This window comes from Gossypium hirsutum, chromosome A09 (assembly GCF_007990345.1).
Source record: "Gossypium hirsutum isolate 1008001.06 chromosome A09, Gossypium_hirsutum_v2.1, whole genome shotgun sequence".
Lineage (NCBI taxonomy): Eukaryota > Viridiplantae > Streptophyta > Magnoliopsida > Malvales > Malvaceae > Gossypium > Gossypium hirsutum.
Genome location: NC_053432.1, coordinates 4,643,945 through 4,664,301, shown reverse-complemented (window position 1 = coordinate 4,664,301; position 20,357 = coordinate 4,643,945). Strand labels below are relative to the sequence as shown.

The following is a 20,357-nucleotide window of genomic DNA, read 5'->3' as shown; positions in this document are numbered from 1 at the left end:
TTAAGTTCGTTTACCAATTTTTGTACTCCAGCTTGGCTAGATATTTAAGGGCATTAACGTAACTTAATAATGTAAAAATGTGAAAAGCTTGTTAAGACTCACGAGTTGTTCAAGTCAAATATTACTAAGCTCGAATTTGACTCAATTGATAGCTTGAGCTCAGCTCAATAATTATAGATTTAAATTTGAATTTTTTAGTCAAATTCGAGCAATCTTACAAGCATCAATATCTTATTTACACCCCTAGAAGGAACTGAGAAGCATGAAAAAAACTAACTCTTTGCAAATAATGTTCTTTTACATGTGAAATATAATATAATATAATATATGGGTAAAGTAAATTAGTTGTCATCCAATTATAGAATTTTTTTTTCTTTTTATTCACTCTACTTCAAAAAGTTATAAAGTGGTCACTCAATTATTCAATTTTATTTTTGTTTGGTCATCTAACTATCTTAAATTTTTGAATATTTCTATTTTTATGTTAGCTATGTGGTGACTAAAAAAGATAAAATTAAATAGTTCAATTATCATTTTGTAACTTTTCATAATTAAATAATCAAAAAAATTTTAATAACAATTGAATAACTATATTGTAACTTTTCACAATCAAGAGACTAAAAAACTGCAATTTAATGAACTCTACGATACTTTATCCATCATATATTCACTTGTTGCCGATCAAATCTTGTTGGCAGACTATGGTCCATAAAAACGGCTCAAACATTAAAAATGATGAATTATAAAGTATGAGTACCTTTGTTTGTACTATAATATAATGGTCACATTTCTTTTTCTTTTCTTTTGTTTTGAAAATGCATTGTAACATGTGCAGTATATTATTAAATATTTAATATTCCGAGTTTCATTTGTTGTTTCATTTATAAAGTGTAATTTATATAATATCTTAAAATGAAAATGTACAATTTGAAAGAAGTGTTGGAAATTATTTATTTGATTTTTCAACATTTACTTTTAAACTCTTCATTTTTTGTGTCATTTTGACGTGGTGAAAATCATCAATTCCAGCCTGATTATCCCTAAATTCAATGTGAGTATTTCTATTTTACCTTGACTCCGTCGTGATCGAATAAAAATGGATAAGAGGCTCGTACGATTGACGTGAGAGATAAAGATGACTATATTTTTAAGAGCGAACTCCATATAAAACGTATAGTATATATAAAACACGAATTTAAAGAAATTTTTCTTTCTTATCGTAATAGTAAATTTACATCTAAAAATTATAATTTATTTTTACATATAGTGGTGCTAATTTTAAAAAGAAAAGAAAAACACTAGTGGTGCTACTTTAAGAATTATAATTTACATTTAGTGGTGCTACTTTAACTCTGCTTTTCCTTCTTTAAGATCTATTAATGAGTTCTTCATTTACCCAATCTGAATCTTCATTCATTTCCCTCAAACAAAATAACAACGCAAATGGGTTTTCAGTTCGCGCTTTACTTCATCCTCCTACTCCTCTTCCTCTTCCTGTTATGCCCAATTTTACAAGCAGCGGAATCTCAAGAACCTGCCTGTGGTAAAGAAGTATGTGGAAATATTACAATTCCATCCCCTTTTGGAATCCATAGCACCTGCTATGCTCATTCTTGGTTTAGAGTAACTTGCAAATCGACCCGTAATGGGGAAAAGCCATTCATAAAAGTAAATGGCATCGAATTCTCATCAGTAATCCAGTTACTTATATTAATTGTGATCATATAAGCGAGGCTAGTGTGAGTGTGAATCTCTCAGGCACTCCTTTTTTCTTCTCAAGTGACAAAAATGCATTCGGGTCAGTAGGTTGCGGAAAATTGGCTACTATTTTAAGTAACGAAGCTGATTCACTTGGCGGCTGCGTTCAATCAAGGTGTGACGATGGTGCTTCTGAATCTGGCTGCTTTACTCAAATTACGGGGAATTTCACTTCCTATACTGTAAGCATGACAGCCAAGTATCCTGACAGCAACAGATGCGCATCTGCTTTCATCTTTAGCTCGTACTCTTTCAGTATTGCTTACCCATTACCCACTGGCATCAATATTAGAACCACGCATGTTCCCGCCGTGCTCAGCTGGAATTCCACCTATTGCGGTGACGGAGGTCAGTCACGCGCTGTTACTTCAATTGCTTGGGTTTCATTTTTCTTCTTTTAATTCAGTTAATGTATAGATTTTGCTAATTGTTTAAAATCAGTCTTTAGTATCATTCATTTTGTATATTAATATTTTTCTTTTTAAAAAATTTATACCTAAAAGTTTTGTATTTCAAAAACTTAAATTAATGCCTAACAGGTTTTAGGTAAAAAAACTTGTACCTTAGAGGTTTTTGAAGGGCATGTATTTTCAATTAAAAATATTGAATGAAATCAAATTCAACCAGTATCTATATTAATAAGAAATCCTTTAATGGATTTAATTAAAAATTTTACTTAGAGTAACACTTTTCATATGATTTTTTTTAAAGTAAATATTTGTTTATTTTGATAATTAGAGGTAAAGAATGAGGTTACTTGATATGGAACCTAAGCTCCTATATCTACAATATAATACTTTTGTTATTATAGGCACCTTGTTTTTAGATAATTATATATATATATTGAATGACACTTTGCTTTTATTTCCTACAAACATTGCATGTACATACATTTAGTAGATTTTGCAATTTACTTCCTTTTTGCTAAGCCCGCAGGATGCGGAAGACGAGGACTAGGACCTATCAACTTCAACACCTACAAGGTAGAGTCCTGTGGGAATGTTACTTTTCACTACCCTTTTAGCATGAAGGACCAAGATGATTCCAATGACTGGTTTAAAGTAATTTGCAACAAAACAGCCAATGGGGAAAAAGTTCCTTTCTTAAACATAAATGGCACGAATCTGCAAATATTAGACTTTAATTTTTTGGATGGCACCGTCAAGATCAACCATCCAATAACTTACTTCAACCTAACAGGCACCCGCTTTTACTACTCAGATTCCCACAACATCTTCTGGTCTTTAGGTTGTGGTAATTTGGTTACCATTTTTGGCAACGAAACAGATAATTTTATAGGCGGATGTTTGCAACCAAGTTGTAGGATTAATAACAAGACTTCCTCTATTATTGGTTGTCCTGTTACTATTCCTAAGGGTCTCAGTTCATTCTTTGCAAACATGAGTGATATGGTTGATTCAAGTGATTATATGAGGAAAAGATCATGCGGATTTGCTTCCTTGATTTCTTATGACTTTGATTTAACTAATGATTTTGATCTAAGTAATAGGACGCATGTCCCAACGCAACTGCAATGGGGCACACTAATATCTGGAGAGTGTTATTTGAACGATAGTTAAAACACTTCTTGTACATTCGATGGTGAATATTGTTGGTCGAGGTTGAGCTCTAACCATCTATGTTCGTGCAATAGGGATACGGTGATATCAGTTATTCAAGATTATGCAAAGGTATGAATTAACCCTTTTTTAGGGAACTTCTTTTCTTATATCTATATTATCTTACTTAATACCTTAATCGAAAATTTATTAAAATATCTTTTTATATACAAATTAAGTTGTATTATTTTAAGGGTACTCTCATCTTTTTACATTTTTATATAAAATCCATAATAAACCTAACATGGTGAGAATTGAACCTTTCACACAATAAATTTTAAAATTTAAATTTATCATTTCAACTAAGAATTCATTTGATTCTTATATAAGCTTTTAATAAATATTTTTATTACATAATTTTTTTCACTCACATCATGGATGTGCCTTAAATTTGTATTATTTTTTAAAGAGCTAATTTAGTTGGTGTCACTCATCAATTAGGTCTCGACTCGATTAAGAAATTATGAATATCCATTACTTTTATAAAAAAACAAATATTATTATGAGAGAATTTTTATCATTTTATATTTTATGTAAAATTTAGAAAAATGAGTATAATGAAATTTGAACAAACGAACTACAATGAATTTTTCTTTTCATGTTTTTTTTTTAAATAATGGTTTTGCATACGTATTGCTAGAATACTCCTAAGAATAATTTGAACCAACAAAAGGAAAAGGAAATTAGAAAGCTATTAAATGAATTAATTTAGTCTATGTGTCAAAAAGGAATCAAAAGAATAAAAGAAAGTCAAATTTTTTATAGTTTTGTAAATGCTTTTTATATAGTAAATGTTTACGTTGTTATAATTAAATTTTTTTATTTCTTTTTAATAGTGGGGACTAAATTGATCCATTTAATAATATAAGAACTAATTTGATTCAATACTTTAACTGAATTATATGATTATAGCCTCTCTTTTTTCCAATTCATAAATGACAGATGGGAAATGTGAGAATTATAAGTATTGCAATATGCTTTGTTTGAATACCCCTAGCAACTATTGTTGGTCAGACTCTTGCCCTCCTCATTATGAATACAATAGTACGGGATTTCGTTGCGAGCGTAAAATAAAAACTCAAAACACTCATAATTTGAAAAGCATTATTGTAGGTACGTGGTAAATTTACACTTTTTGTTTTTAAAGTGGAATCATTATGGTTATTGAAGTAGTAATTTATTTACTTTTGAATGCGGATGGAGCAACAGTTATTTATCATGAAATTTGTAAAAGTTAAATAACAAAATAATGGATGATGTAATAAGGTTTTCTCATTTTTTTTTAAATGAATCGCTATCAAATATGAATAAAACATTATTAAACATTTTCATGGTTTTTAAGCATGTATTTTAATTTTCAATTTTAGCCATTACCTATGTTTCTTATATCTATATAGGTTGCAGCACTAGTGTTGGGACACTATTTCTACTACTCGCAACATGGAGTATGTACAAAGCCCTCAAAAGAAAACAAAAAATCATGCTGAAGCAGAAATACTTCAAAAGGAATGGAGGTTTGTTACTGCAACAACATTTGTCTAGCAATGAAGGTAATGTTGAAAAAATTAAATTGTTTCCTTCAAAAGAGATAGAAAAGGCGACGGATTATTATAATGAGAACCGAATTCTTGGTCAAGGAGGTCAAGGGACTGTTTATAAAGGAATGCTAATAGATGGAAGCATTGTGGCTATTAAGAAATCCAAAATGGTGGAAGGAAAGAAATTTGATGAAAAGAAGGTTGAACAGTTCATTAACGAGGTGATAATTTTATCTCAAATTAATCACAGGAATGTGGTTAAGCTTTTAGGGTGTTGTTTAGAAGCTGAAGTTCCTCTATTGGTGTATGATTTCATCCCAAATGGTACATTATACGATCTCATTCATAACCAAACTGAAGAATTACCATTGACATGGGAAATGCGTTTACGAATTGCGATTGAAATTGCCAATGCCTTGTTCTATTTGCATTCAGCTGCTTCTGCTCCAATTTATCATCGAGACATCAAATCTAGTAACATACTTTTGGATGATAAATATAGGGCAAAAGTATCAGATTTTGGAACTTCAAGATCAGTTGCACTTGAACAAACACATCTAACCACTCGGGTGCAAGGAACTTTTGGATACATGGATCCCGAATATTTTCGATCAAGTCCATTTACCGAGAAGAGTGATGTTTAAAGCTTTGGAGTTGCTCTTATTGAGCTTTTAACAGGACAAAAACCCATCTCTGCAGAACAATCAGAGCCAGTGAGAAGCTTGGTATCCTATTTTTTGCATTCAATGCAGGAGAATTCCTTATTTAACATTCTCGATCCAATGGTAGTAAAGGATGGCTCTGCTAGCAAAAAGATGCTTGAATCTTAATGGAAAGAAAAGACCCACCATGAAACAAGTAGCAATGGAGCTGGAGTTGATTAAAGCTTCAGGTGGAAATGTTATTGAAGACCATGGTGATGAAGAATCTGAAATAGATGACATAATCCATTCATGGGAGACCAATCCTAGTTGTTCATTATCTAGGACAGTTACAACCAACAGTGTAACTTTTCCATTAAAATCATCTTTCTAGTTTCCAACACTCCTGAAACAATTTCTCTTAGATTGATAGCCTTGAGCTTCTCTATTTGTCACATTGGTGGAGTCTTGTGGTTGCCCAAGAATTCATACTTGTTTCACTCAATGTTATTTGACCTCTTAAGGTTTTTTTTTTTTTCTTTTCCTAAGTTGATGAATTCATTAAAAAAAAAGACCTCCAAACAGGGATACAAAATCCAAGGATACCATCAATCGAAAGAAAGGTAACCGTAGTTACCCACATCTCCTTTTGCTCTTCTTCATCCTTGACCTTCTTCTTCTTCTGATATCTGAAGATGAAATAAGAAGAGGTGATTAACTCATCATAGTAATAGTAAGCCTTTACTGAGTAAGAACAACTAAAGAAAGTAAGGGATATTAATAGAATCCAACATAACCTATCAACAACTTTCGAACCTTCAATTTAAACTCCGATCGGAACTCCTCTGATTTCCCCTGCAAATAAACAAACTAGCTTAGTCTCTTCTCTTGCCTTAAAAATATAGGGGAATTGGATGGGACAAATTAGCATTAAACACCCAACTCCATAAGAAAATAACATCAACCAGAGAAGCCAATAAAAACTATTTGAAACATGCAAAAAAACAAATTTAGTCAAATATACATATAGAATTGTGTAACATTAACAAAAAAAAATAATTTAAAATAATTTGGTTTTAAAAATCCAGTGCATTGCAGTTTGAATAAAAATAATCTAAAGCATTAATGCAATTCAAAACCAAAAAAAAAAATCAAAACATAAACAGTCAGCAAAAGTCCAAAAACAATCCAACGATAAGTACTTTTTAAATTGAATAGAATAATTAGAAAAAAATAGCTATTTTGAACAGAGCTCCCGCCACACGGATCCATCCTAAGTTTGTCAATTACCTGAGGGAAAAATAAATAGAAAGTGAGCTACAAGCTTAGTGTGTATCATATTTCGAATAACAGATCAGACACATATAATTTATCAGATACCCTTTTCAGATACAGAATTAGAAACATTATTGGAACCCACCCATTGTTTAAAAAGTCAAAAAGGGTGGGCACTGAAAGTAGAAAGTAAGATTGGTTGGCAAGTTGGGTTAAAAGTTGGCATGGGATAATTGCAATTTTAGTCCCTAATTGTATAGGGACATTGCAAATTGATCCTTGAACCTCAACTATAAATAGGCCTAACCATTTCTTACTTTCTTCATCCCATAATTGTCATTCTCTACTTAAGGCATTATTCTCTCTCCCTATTTGTAAATTTCACTTGTAATTTTTGGAGTGAAATATATTTGGTAGTGCCTGAAGACGTAGGCAAAATTTGCTGAACCTCGTTAAAATTCTGGTGTTCTTTATTATTTATTTTGCATATTTTGTGAATGTGATTGTAGTGACTTATTGTGCTATTAAATTACGATAGAGGGATATTCTGGCTAGGAAAGACTTGGTATTTAAATGATCTTCGTGATCTACCTCTCTTTCCTAGAAATTGAACTTAGTGTGATTTTTCAGTACAATATTTTTACTCTTTCACACGCTTCCGCGCAACAAACATATTCAAACATATTTCATAATCAGATTCACATATTCAGATGCAAAAATCAGATCCTACCCTCATCCACTACACATTATCTCCGTCCATCCTTACAGACCAAATAAAGTATTAAATACCATCCAACACCACACCTATAAGTGAGCGTATGTCACTTTTCATAATAGTGCAGACCAATTGCTAGATATAATATGCGGTAAACCGCCAAAAACAGATAAATGTGGTTGAGCCACTAGAATTGATATATGTGGTTAAAACCACCAGATTAAGCAATTTATTAACTGTCACACTTCCGCTAACACATCATATCCCAGCTCAATGCACATGCACATACTAACAAAAATTAAATATGTTTATGTCAAGCATACTTTCACATCAAATCATGCTATCAACATCATCACAATACATATTTCACAAACCAAGACCATATTACTAATAGTAATATACTATCGAATGTCATATTTATTATGGACCCTACGTAGTAGTTAAATACGAACCACACATTAATATGAAATTGAGCAACATTTTCAAGAAATGAGCCCACAAACTCTAGTGGCCCACACAGCCAAACTGGCCTAGCCCGTGTGATTTATACGGCCTCACACAAGGTCTACTACACAACCGTGTGATATCAACAATGGAATTTTCGACCTTTCGTCATTCACTGTTTTTATAAGATCAAGTCACTCACCTAGATATTTTCTTATGCGAAACCAATAACGCGAACGACATTTAGAACACTCAAATCAGTAACGATTCTTTAAAACTAATCCGTCAAATCAACAACAAATGCCAATCGATAATACTAACATCACTAATTAACCACAAGCTCAATTAATTACATACCCAAAATGAGCAGCAACTCCCAACAACAATTAATTCTTCAGAGGGAACGTTTGTTTCAAGATTCTCACCTAAACAAAGATTCACACATATTAAATATCTATTACACATAAAAGTAACAAATTTATCCTTCAAAAACCTCTAAAAAATCCAGTGGCAAAACACTTACGCATAATTGCACGGAAGATTAATAATGCGGAAGGTAGATTACAGAAAGACAGATTTCCTGCATGAAGGTAATAAGAACAAAAGAATGAAAGGGAAATAGAGATTGTATCACAAGAAAGACGAAAGGAAGAAGAAGAAAGGAAATAAAAGAAAAAGAAAAAAAAAACAAGAAAGAAAAGAATGTAACAGACGGGATAGAAGGGAAAATAGTGGACGAAAGTAGTGGGGGAAACTTATGGCAGTTTTGGAAAATAAATTTCAAAAAGAAAAATACAATTAAACTAACCAGTTATCCGCTAAAATGATTCTTATCTAAACAGATTTTTTTCTTTCCAGAGTTTAAATTCAACTCAAATACTACTATAGGGACAACACATTGAAAATTTAACAAAAAATAATTCTATTTTGCTCACACAAGCATTCAAACATACAACTAGTGATAAGGTAATGCCTTACTACTAAATCAACAAACTCATTCTTATTAAAATTTGCACGATAATAAAATTTAAATCAAATGTTTAAGGATAGAGATTAGGACAAAACTAATAAAAATTTCAAAGAGGAAAATTTAAATCCAAAATCTCACACACGCACACAAAAGCAACACACTTAACCATTGAACTAAATCACTTCATTTTATAAAAATTTACAAATCAAAAACTCAAATTTTTGGGTGTTACATAATCTGTTAGTCACTTATCACCCAAAGTTCTAAGACTAATCCTAAGACAATTAAGTGGAAATCTTAAAACTACGGCTCGATCTCATAATTAGATTTGAGTTAGGGAGTACGGTTACATGTGGGAAAAATTAAAGCACCCGTACAACATCTATCTGAAAATAGTCCTACAAAGCTTAGTATTTAAGGATTTGAAATTCTAGTCTTGACTCCAAATAAACCTAATATAAAGGAAAGAAGATATCCAACTATCTAATACTAAATGAAATTTCTAAAATTATTTTTTAAATTTCAAAGTTAACAAAAAAAATGTAAAATTCTAAAACTAAAGATGAATTAAAGTTAAAATTCTAATATTTTAAAATCTAACATTAAGAACTTAAAAATTCTAAAATATAGAAAAATGAAAATTTAAAACCCATAAATCTAAAGACCTTTGGAATCAAAATTTTAAACTAAAATAAAATTAAATCTATTAAAAACCTAACATCTAAATTCTAAGACTAAAAAAAATTGGAAAACAGGTGAAAAAGCTTAGCTAATTTAAACATGGCCTCATCCTTAACCATTTCCCTTATTCTAGAGATACTGTAGGTCACCATCCTTCTAATTTCCTTTGTTGCAATTGTGTCAATAGCATATTTGTTGCCATTGGAATCTGAAGTGATGGTTTTTGTAGAAAGTAGGTGGTGGAGTACCCATGGCAGCAATGCTTCACAACCTTACAAGTTGTCAGGTATATCATGCAACACTGCTTGAAGGATCTTCGAAATTAACAGATGTTATGAGTTCATTACCGAGGTTGGAGATAGATTTGGGAAATTAAATTTCCCTTCATTTCCAAATGTTGTCCTTCTTGATCTTAGTGGTTGTCAATTTCATGGAAATATCCCGCATCAAATAAGTGATCTAATCGAATTGAAGTAACTTGACTTGTCTAGATGTTGTTTATCCGGTGAGTTACCTCTTCATTTAGGAAACCTAGCTTAATTAGAGTACGTTAGCATTTCATATCATTATAATATTAATTATAACATTAATGGTTCCATCCCTCTACAACTAGGGAATCTAAAGAAACTTTTTAGCTTAAATTTGAGTTTGACCAATCTTACAGGACAAATTCCTTCATTTCTTGATAAGCATTTACGTTTGGATAGATATCAGATTGTGGTAATAATATAATCCCTCAAAATTTGTGGAATTTGAGAGGTCTTGTGACTTTACACTTAACTCAATGTGGAATTGTTGGTCCAATCCCTTTTGCTTTGGGTCAATTATTCAATCTCCAATATTCAATTCTTTGGGGCAACAAAATAAATAGATCTATCCTTTCAAAAAGTGGATATTTGAGAAATTTGGATCTCTGTGACAATAGACTCGTCAATTCAATACCCATTACTCTATACCAATTAACCAATTTGGAAACTTTGTACCTTAAGTATAACCAACTTCAAGGTTCAATCCCTCAAGGTTTTGAAAATTTGAAGAACATCAGCCTTTTATCCCTCCCTAATAATAGTTTAAATGGTCACATTCCTCTAGCTTTAATTTGTGCCATTTGATGAAACAGAAGTACTTTTCACTCTCCCAAAACAAATTAAGTGGCTCAATCCCTTCTTGTATTGGTTTGTTTATCAAAGGTGCAGTACTTAAACTTTGGTTCAAATCTATTGAAAGATCCTATTCTTGAACAAATTTGTAATTTAGCAAATTTAACTTCATTGGACCTCTCCTAGAATAAATTGTTTATTTAAAAAAAAACAAATATTTTTCTTAAAAATTGATACAAAAGTTTACTACACATCAAGTATAGAATTTAATGTTTTGATAGATGTAAACATTGTAGCAGCCATGATGCTTGTAGGGTAAATACAAAATTTTCAACTACTTAATCCAAAGAAAAGAAACAACTATCTCCATGTACCGGGAATAGAACCCTTAATATCTCACTAGTTTTGGCTATCAATCCATGGTAGATGAAGCAACTTTCTGGCTATTATGGAGAATATCTCCTTTGCAATTTAGTCCAAAAATCTCAATTAACTCAATTTCACTCATTCAAAACTAGGGGTAAGTATTCGATCGAGTTGAATCGAGTTAAAAAATTTCGAGCTAGTTGAGTTGACGAATTCTATTTTAGCAACCGAACTCAATTTGAATTTTTTTCGAATCGGATCGAATTGAGTCAAAAAAATTTTCGAGTCGAGTTAATGAATCCTATTATTTATACTCAATATTGTATTTACATGAACCGATTATTTAACTAGTAAACGAAGTATAAAATTATTTAACTACATAAACAATATAATAGTTTTGCCTTTTAACTTAATGAGTAAACATTTATCAAAACAACGTGGTTTTTCCTTTTAACTTAATGATTTTGACTTTTAATTTTAGAAAAGGTAAACATTTATCAAAATGGCATAGTTTTGTCTTTTCTTATTTGGATTTTCAGATAACTCGAATTGTGTAACTCATATTCGAGTTAAACCGAAAAACTTAATTTTTTTTATTCGAATTGATCCAAATAACTTGATTAACTCAAATAACTCGAACTATTTAATTCAAAATTCGAAAATTTTATCGAGTTTTTGAAATCGAATCGAATTTTGCTCACCCCTATTCAAATCCTATTAACTACCAAAAGGCCAATAATGACTTCTCAAACCCTTGAATTAGAATTTTCCATATAAAATTCACTATAAAAAATTTAATTATCGATAAACTTTTGCGGTATTTTATCAGAGTTTTGTAAAATTTAATATATTGACTGTTGTTTTTCACATAGAAAGAAAGAACAAAAGTGGATCAAATTGGAGAATTTCTTTGTTATCATATATGATATATAGCGTAAACCGTGTTTAATTAGACGAGTTTAAGAAACAATTAATCATGTTTTGTTTGTCTCTAAAAACTAAAAAAGTAAGTTGGCAAACAAGTGAAAAAGCATTCGTCATGGAATAATAGGTTTTGCTTTGCTTGGATGTTTTCCAGATAATTCTAAACTGCATTATTATTTAAAAAAAAACTAAGTTGAAAGAAGGTTTCTGAGTTGTTTCCCATCATAAGACCCCACACGTGAAGTTAGTCATTTACACAACTCTTAATTATTAATTTAAGCAAGAAATATTGAACATTTAAGATGAAATTACAGCAGCAGGTCCACAAATATCGTGGGAACAAATTTGATATTGTTTATTGTTCTTGCTAATGATGTATACTCGGTTAGCTTGCTGGTTTTTCAAAATATATTGAATATATTCAACATAAATCACGTCTATTATATTGAAAAAAACAACTTATAAAAAGATTGTATGTGGTGAGGAGTGTTGATTTTTTCATAAAAGATTCTGAATTGGAAAACTTTAGCTTGAATGTGAGGAAATTGTCAATAAACTTCACATTTCATTGGAAATTTCTAGTGGATATTGAATTAGAAAAGATGTCATGAAAGCAAATGAGGTGCATTGCACATTTTATGGGGGCAGACACTTGCTATACTGATTAGCTTGTAGAGGGTAGGGGGTATCATCAAGCCGAGCTTCACTATTATTAAGTTTGACTTAAAATTTGGAACTCGATATTTAGTTTGAGTTCAATAGAACATCTTCTTTTAAGTTTGAGCTCATTTGAGATATAATCGAGCTACTTAAATTTGAGCTTGATTAAGTTTGTTTACTAATTTTTGTACTTGAGTTCGGCTAGATAATTAAGGACATTAATGTAACTTAATAATATAAAAATATGAAAAGCTTGTTAAGGTTTGCGAGCTGTTCAAGTCAAGTATTACTAAGCTCGAATTTGGCTCAATCGGTAGCTCGAGCTCAACTCAATAATTATCGAATCGAATTCAAATTTTTTTCGAGTCAAATTCGAGTAATCTTGCGAGTATCAGTATCTTATTTATACCCCTAACAGAAGGAATTGAGAAGGACAAAAAAAACTGACTCTTAGCAAAAAAGGTTCTTTTACATGTGAAATATAATTGTAGCGACGTAAAAATTTTGGTTTCGGTCGCCAATTGAGGTGATTTATTGGAATTTTGAAAACCGACTTATAGTTTTAAAAAGAAAAGGGAGTCACCACCGATCTTTTTTCTAGGTGTGATCGGACACCTAATAAATCATCTTTTTAGAAAAGAAAACTTATTCTTGAACAAAAATGAAGGCCAAATTTGGGTCTACACAAAAATCCAGAGAAAAATAGGGTTCGGGAGTCGGTTACGCACGAGAAAGGTATTAGCACCCTCGTGACGCCCAAAATTGGTATCTTATTAAACAAGTGTTGTCTCAATTTTCAAAATTGCAAGTTCAAAGTAACATTTATTCGTGATCCGATCAAAACACGAGAAATTTCAAGTTTCATTTTCTTTTGAGAAGGACATTCCGTTTTTAACATGAGCCAATGATATTCACCCAACATAGCGATGAAATCAATGGCTTAATGTTAAATCGGCGCGTTGCCTTATTTATTGAAATTAGTTAAAAAACAAGAATGAAAGTATTTCTAGATAAAGAAAATAAAAGGAAACTATATTGATGTTGAAATAAGATATGAACAAATAGGCTAAATTCGGAACAGACAAATAATAATAAAAAGCTAAGAATATATGAAGCAAATAATATATAAAACATTAACAATGTATATGCGATAATAATAGTATAAAACAAAAATAATGGATATGATACTAAACATGATAATAATAGTAATAATGTAAACCTGAAATAGTAACGAACATATATATAAAACATATAATACTAGATCAAAAGTATATACAATATGTATTGAAAGCGAGAATAATAATAATAATAATGATAATAATAATAATAATAATAAACCAATGATAATGATATATAAATATATGTATGTATTAAAATATATAAGTAATAATAAGAATAAAAAATATATACCTATATTAAAAATATATATAATATAGCGTTAAAATACGTGTATAATGTAGTTAAAAAATATTATATATTCATAAGATGATAATACTCTAAAATGACGTGTTTTTATATATTAATCATGTGTTTATTTTGAGCTTGAGCCTACTAATTTGAGCTATTTATGTCTTTTTATCTTTTAGGGACTAAATTGGAGGCGAAAAGTAAATTCAAGGGAAAAAGCATCAATTTGGAGATTAAATGGGCCAATATGCAACGTGGGACAAATATGGTGCCAAAAGTGCGAACATGGAAGGCACAAGGACTTAAAAGCAAATAGAAGAGATTTTATTTTGGAAGACTCTATTTTATTTTATTCTATTAGGATAATTAATATTAAGATAATTATTAGAATTATTCAAATTTAGGATTTTATTTTAATTATCTTTGTTTATCTTTAATTAAATGTATTTATCTTTTTAGAATTTAAGTTCAATTAGACTATCTCCCTAGCACTATAAATAGGGGGTGAAATGACTCTATTTGGGGGCATCTTTTTCTGTAAACACTCTCCCCAAAAGTCTTTTGTTCTTTCATATTTCTTTTCAATAAAATTTCTTTTTCCATATTTTTATTTATTTGCTTTCCCTCCATTATCATGAGCCACTAAAAAACCCTTCTAGCCAAAAGTTGTCAATATTTCCCCAAAAAGGGTTCTTGAGGCCTAGAATCCGTACTTAGCCTTCTCGCCAAGTATTCATCGTTTCTCCGCACTACGGGCTGACGCTTCCGTCCATGGCCCTTAAGAAGTAAGCTTTTCAGCATATGCAAAGGCGGCCGCTTTGTATGTTTTGGAAGGACTGCATAGTCGGTTTGTTAACTTACTGCGTCAGACGTGGGCGAGCCAAAGAGACAAAATGGCGTGGGATTCGCCATTGAGAAGCGTTGATCTAGCATAGGTTACTGGCTAGAGTTAGGTTCCCTAAAAATCGTAAATCTAATCTTTGGAGCTGGTGGTCGTAGGTGTCATCTTCCACTATAACTGGCTTACTTGAGTCGAGAAGGATCATCCAAAAGCCAAGGATTGAGCCCAAGGCGGAATGAGACAACCGGAGGCTGGAACTTTCCCATAAGAATTTCTTTTCTCTTAAAACTCTCTTTATTATTTTTATTATTTTCGTAATCATAATTTCAGTAAACTTTAAATTCTATTTTTATTTTATTTTCGTTTCCAAAATCAATTCTTAAATTCTGTTTTTTTATTTTCTTCCCAGGAACGCAGGTTTTCTTGAGCACGATTCTGTCCAGGATTTCGAGAGACAAGCATTCGTATAATCCGGTCCCTGAGGATTCGACCCTACTTCCCCTTTACTATTTCTTTTTCATTATTTTACAAGGAATAGGATATTTTTGGTGCTCTCAACGACCGCATCATAAGATAATATGTAAAAAATATAATATAGCATTAGAAATATATACATGACATGTATAAAGATATAATATTAAAAAGATACATATACATAATATATAAAAATGAACATATACCATATATATTAGAAATACTAATAACCTAAAAAAATATATTAATAACACTACATAAATATGTACATATGTACTAAAATAAATACATAATAACATTAAAAGTGTATACATAGAATAGCGTTAAAAATACGTACATAAAGTAAAAAAATATATATATATACACATAATATAATAAGATATATGAATAATAGGATATAAATATGTACATAATATATAAAAAATATAATATTAAAAAATATACATAATATAAAAGTATTTAAAATAATAAATAAAAAAATGAAGAAATGAGTAAAAATAATATATATAATAATATAGCAAGAAATTAATCTATTTACAGTAAGTACTTAAAAATATCTATACACATATATGTATAATAACGATAAAAAAATAATACTAGTGAAAATAAATAATCTAATAATAAATATAATAATATATGAAAATAATACTATACATAAAAGTATATGTATACTCATATAATAAAATGTATGTACTAGTATTAACAATAAATATAATAGGGATAAAAATAGATATAATAATAATACGTACATAATATGGTATTAAAAAGTATATTATATATATAACATAGTATTTATATACGTACATAAGATGATATAAAAAATACATACATGGAACAGTATAAGAAATATATGTAACTAATAACATTAAAATACATACATAATATATAAAATACATATAATTTATATAGTAGAAATGATAATAATATAAAAACTATTCATACGCTATATAAATACATACATATATATAAATAATAATGATGTTAGAAATATACAATGATATTAGAAATATATATAAAATAGTATAAAAGATGTATAATTAATAATGTTAAAATATATACACAATAATATATATAACATACAATATTGAAAACATATATACATAATATATACAAAAAATATATAGATATTGTAAGGCCCAATTTTATGCCCAGGCCCGAATATTAAAACAATAAACAACAGTCCAATTACAAAATAACAAACCTGAAATTCAACCCACTACCTAGCCCAATAGCAGAAACCCTAGCCCAAGTAAAAAAAAACAAATGTTTGCAGCAGAAAACCCTAGGCGCAGCATGCTTAGGGCGCGCCGCTCAGCCTCGTCTGCCCCCCTCACGCATGCACACCTCTGACCGGTCGCCACTCGCACGCCTCAGCCTTGGCCACCACGACGCTCACGCGTCTGACACTCCCACCTGCTCCACCGTGCCCACCACCTGCAACAAGAACAAACACAACAGCAAGGAAAGCATGCGAATGATGGGAAAAATAATAAACAAAAGGAACAAAACAAATATATTGGCTTTAAAAGCCGAAATCTGTCATGGGAACAAGGGGATTTTTTTTTTCCTTTCATTTTCAATTGTAATACTACTTAAGAATACAAGAGTAAAAGCAGATTCAAGCAAGAAAGACCAAAAACAGAAAAGGCAGTCAGATCTAAGGTTTTTTTTCATTTTATTGTTCAAAAACTCATCTATTATATATTTTTACATAGCATAAGTTTACAAAAAAGGAGTTAGCAAAAAAAATAAAAATTTTTTACCTTTCCGGCCACCGCGTGCGGTGGCCGGCGCCGGCGCCGGCGAGCCTCCGGTGGCCGTCCGGTGACCCCCCTTGGCCGGAAATCGCTCCGTGCCCTCCCTCTCCCTCTTTCTTTCTTTTTTTTCCCTCACCTGGTCTCAAATGAATTTTTCAAAAAAACTTAGCTTTTATAGGGGACCAAAACGGTGCGTTTTGGTCCCCCTGTTTAATGATAAAACGACGTCGTTTCGGACGTGGGGCGGGTCGACCCGACCCGCACCAGGGCAGGATCCGCGTGTTTTTGAGCGGAAGGGCTATTTGCGCAATTGGCCCTTCTGCATTTTTATATTTCGCAATTAAGTTATTCGTTGTTTATAAATTGACCCCGAAATCCATTACACTTTGCGATTTAGTCCCCCTTCCAACGGTGTCGTTTCAAGTGTTTGGATAAATTACTTATTTGATCCCCCATAGTTTAACGCGCGTTCTGATAAGTCCATTCTCCTTTAATTTCTTTCAAAATTCGCCCCAGAGATTTAGTTTTTAATCCAATCTCATCCCTTTTTCATCTATTTTTTTACCTTAAATTTTATAATATTTTTGCTGTTTAATTCAATTTTAAATATTAATTGTTATATATATAATATTATTATCATTGTTGTTTTATCATTATTGTATTATATTTAACTATATATATATATTTTGTTTCGTTTCTACTATTATATACATATATTATATATTCATTAATATTAATATTTGTTCACATATTTCATTACATATATATATAGGTATTTTTGTGTATATGGTATTATTTTCATGTATTCATTTATTTATATCATTTTTTTTAAATAATTATATTAAGCATACACTTGTAAATATCGTGCTATTCGTATATTTCCCATTATCTCAAACAAATATCTTTGCATTATTCGTCATACATTTCTTTCATTTTTATGTATATGTTTTAGATATCACAACATTTATATATTTTCGCATTATGTTACGTATACATTTTTTATCTTTACTATTGTGATTATTAGTATATGTTTTTGTATTTATGAATATATCTTTAATACATATAAGTATATATTTATTATTAATAGATGTTTTCAACATTATTATTATGTATATTATGTGAATATTTTAACATTATATTATATATGTATTTATATATATTACGCATATATATATACCCCTTTTTAATATTATATTTTTTACATATATATGTAGATATACGTACTTATACCTACTTAAACATATTTTTTCACATTTCATAATTCTTATACTTACATATATTTATGCATATTTTACATCATATACATACTTATATATTTTATACTCTTAAAAATGCTTTTTGTATATTTCACATATTTTTTAATTCACATACATATATTTTATATTATCACGATTTGTAAATATATAAATACACATTTACATTTTTTATAATATTTACCGATTTTATATATGTGTACATACTTATCTATGTTTTCATATTCTGTAATTTATATATATTTCTTATGTTATGGTTTTAAATTATACATGCATATATATACATTTTACATAATTGTATTTATTGTCATCATTGTTATTTGGTGTTTGCTTATTTATCCATGTACACTTGTGCTTTTTCTAAAATGTTAGTTCTATTTATTTATTTGTATGCTTTGTTTATGTAATCGCCTCGTCATTTCATTTTGCCTATTGCATTGTTGTTACTCATTTTACTTTGCTCACCTTGTCGCATTCGTTATTGTTTTGTCAAGCATTGACACTAAACACCAAAAGGAAAATTTTTCTAAATAAGGCAATATTTCGCGTTTGGAAACTCGAGAAAACGTGCCCTAACGTGCTGGGTTTCGATTTCTCGTTTCACTAAATAGCCAAATATCCTCTTAAAGCTTCAAAGTATGGTTTCATTAAACTATAAGGTGATCTTGGTTTCGATGGTTTAGAGTATCGTGTCCTAACGTGCTGGATGTGATATTCCTTCGGAACAAGAGAATCTTATGTTTCAATTCACGATATCAGATTTTCTTTTAAGGATCGCATTTTTTAAAACTCTTCAAATTTTCAATTTTCGACACTAAAACACTAATTAATCAACTAGGTACCAATTTTGGGCGTATCGAGGGTGCTAATCCTTCCTCGTGCGTAACCGGCTCCCGAACTCATTTTTCTGAATTTCGTAGACCAAAATCGTTGTTTTTATAAAATTAAATCATTTATTAAAAACAACCACTTTTTGAGGTGACCCGATCACACCTCGTCAAAAAAGGATTGGTGGCGACTCCCGTTTTTATTTTTTTTAAATCCAAGTCGACCCCCGTTTTCATCAAAAAAAAATGGTGTCAACAGCTTGGCGACTCCACTGGGGAATATTAAATAAGAGAGTCAAGCCACGAGTTGATTGCTTTTTGTCTTTGTGTCAAAATTGAAAACTTGCTTTTTGCCTTTATTTTGGCTTTTATTATTTGTTTATAATTACTGCTTTGTTTAGAATTTAGATGTATATTTCTGCACATTCCATTGCATGACCGTTGGTCACACCTTTTAAGTGGGAGTGAGAAACTACGCCTTCGTGAGGTTTTCACCTCCGCATGGGATAGTGAATTGCTTCCGGGATACATCCGTACCTATGTCTTCGTGAGATTTTCATCTCCGCATGGCCATAGGGAAATGTATTCCCCTGAACTGAACTCGGTCCATATGAGCCTATAATGGGTGAGGATCGAGGAATCTGCTGGTTCAGGTACCCTTACTTTGGAACCAAACCACACATAGCAAGCCATAAGAACCCACCGAGATAGAGCTATTCCAGACCCTAGTGCTTACCGAATAGATGCTTTATTTATTATTGTTTACTTTAAATCCTAGATCTAATTTGCTTTGTTTGTGATTGCATGGCATTTTCATTTCAAAAGAGGTGTCGATTCACGTTCAGTATAGATAGAAAGCTTATCATGGAAAAGAGGTTTCTTGATAAAGTAGAAGACAATGCAGCTGTACGATTATGGGCTGAGACGATGTGGAGAGAGAAAGGCGATAGTCTTGCAGAAGGGTACGTATCAGAGTTATGAGACTTCACCCGTATCAGCGTAGTCCAAAATGATCTGCGAGAAATGAAGGAAATATGGGATCAATGGGACGACGGGACCAAGCAGATGTTTTACTGTGATTACGGGGACTTACCTCACCTACTTGGT

The 20,357-nt window shown here is 30.8% G+C and overlaps 1 pseudogene; it reads left to right on the top strand.

Annotated features, from left to right (window-relative positions):
* The first annotated feature begins 4,778 nt into the window (after positions 1-4,778).
* LOC107888612 (wall-associated receptor kinase-like 2) lies at positions 4,779-6,241 on the top strand (annotated as a pseudogene).
* Positions 6,242-20,357: the final 14,116 nt, after the last annotated feature.